The 1,823-nt window shown below is 39.4% G+C and overlaps 1 pseudogene; it reads left to right on the top strand.

The window, feature by feature from the left end:
* The first annotated feature begins 351 nt into the window (after nt 1-351).
* Nucleotides 352-451, top strand: LOC127116414 (uncharacterized; annotated as a pseudogene).
* Nucleotides 452-1,823: the final 1,372 nt, after the last annotated feature.

The following is a 1,823-nucleotide window of genomic DNA, read 5'->3' as shown; positions in this document are numbered from 1 at the left end:
TCCGTAGGAGTGTGGCCTTGGATTCCACAGACCTCGCAATTCTGAGTTATAGCAACCACGGCGGCTGGAGGTGATACGTTTAAACTTTCAATTTTCTGGACCAAAGCATCCACTTTTGCATTAACGTGATCAAGGTTACTTATCTCGTACATGCCAGTTTTCGTTTGAGGTTTTTCCACCGTTGTTCGTTCGGTTCCCCACTGATAGTGGTTTTGGGCCATGCTCTCGATAAGCTGGTAAGCATCAGCATAAGGCTTGTTCATTAGTGCACCACCTGCAGCGGCGTCTATTGTTAACCTTGTGTTGTATAAGAGACCATTATAAAATGTATGAATTACTAACCAGTCTTCCAAACCATGGTGTGGGCAAAGTCTCATCATGTCTTTGTATCTTTCCCATGCTTCGAAAAGAGACTCGTTGTCTTTCTGTTTAAATCCGTTTATCTGGGCTCTTAACATAGCTGTTTTGCTTGGCGGAAAATATCGGGCAAGAAAAACTTTCTTCAACTCGTTCTAGGTGGTGACTGAGTTGGAAGGAAGAGATTGAAGCCATCTTCTAGCGCTATCTCTTAATGAGAAAGGAAAAAGACGAAGTCGAATTGCCTCTGAAGTGACACCATTAGCTTTAACAGTATCAGCGTATTGAACAAATACGGATAAATGAAGGTTTGGATCCTCGGTAGGATTTCCAGAGAATTGGTTCTGTTGCACAGCCTGCAACAGCGAAGGTTTAAGTTCGAAGTTGTTTGCTTCGATTGCGGGCGGAGCAATACTTGAATGCGGCTCATCTTGCGATGGAGCGGCGTAATCTCTAAGAGCACGAGCTGGTTCTGCCATCTCGGTTATCGAAGGAAAAAGGTTTTTGATATCAGGAAGTTCTATAGGAGGGAGATTGTTTGCAGCACGATATTCCCGAATTCGTCGTAAGACTCGGAGATATAGCTCTATATCGTTGATTCGTAAATAGAGCGGTTCGCCTTGTGAGCGAGTGCGTGGCATACAAATCAACGAGAGAAAGAATAGAAGAAAAAGAAACCTTAGTCTCTACAGCGTAACGGAAGAGTTACGATATCGATTAAATAAAATTCCCCGGCAACGGCGCCAAAAACTTGATCGCTCGACTGTGTGAGTCGAGAATGGGATACAAACTGCAAGTGCACAGTTCTATCGCGTAGTTTTAAAAGATATCGATCCCACAGGGACTTATGAATCGATATACCGTTATCTAAGGTTACTACGTAAATCTAAGGTGAAAAATGTTTGATTGTTTGGGGGAAAAACTAAGAGCTAAACTAAGATCTAGATTAAATATTAATAAAACGGATATCGGTATGTAGTTCGTCAAAACTAGGGAATCAAGTCTTTGTCGGTTTCTTGGTTTTAAAATAAATCGTTTCGGTTAACTTTATTGGTTAAAGGTTTTATCTCAAACTCTCGCTCTGTTGAATAAACCATGATTTTATATTAATGTAGCTGTCACTTATAATTAAGTCAAAAACCATATTTTGAAAGCAATGAAGTTGCAGAAACTCTTTTTAAGAAAACACTGACCGTTTTAAACACCCTTATCTCAAACTCTCGCTCTGTTGACTTAGGTTATACAATTAAATCCAAATGCTTAACTCTCGTCCTCACATTCAATCTTTAAAAATACTTTTTGGAAAAGGTCAGAATTTAATTAACTCTAAAACTTGCTCTCGCCCTGATCTAGAATTAATGTCTAACTTACACTGTCCAGTTAAAACCTCAAACTCTCGCTCTATTGATTTTAACTTCTTTATGTCCTTTACTTTTTGTAAAAAATCTTGTTATTAAACCTGTAAG

Source organism: Lathyrus oleraceus, chromosome 1 (assembly GCF_024323335.1).
Source record: "Lathyrus oleraceus cultivar Zhongwan6 chromosome 1, CAAS_Psat_ZW6_1.0, whole genome shotgun sequence".
NCBI classification, from domain to species: domain Eukaryota; kingdom Viridiplantae; phylum Streptophyta; class Magnoliopsida; order Fabales; family Fabaceae; genus Lathyrus; species Lathyrus oleraceus.
This window is presented reverse-complemented; position numbering and strand designations above follow the sequence as displayed.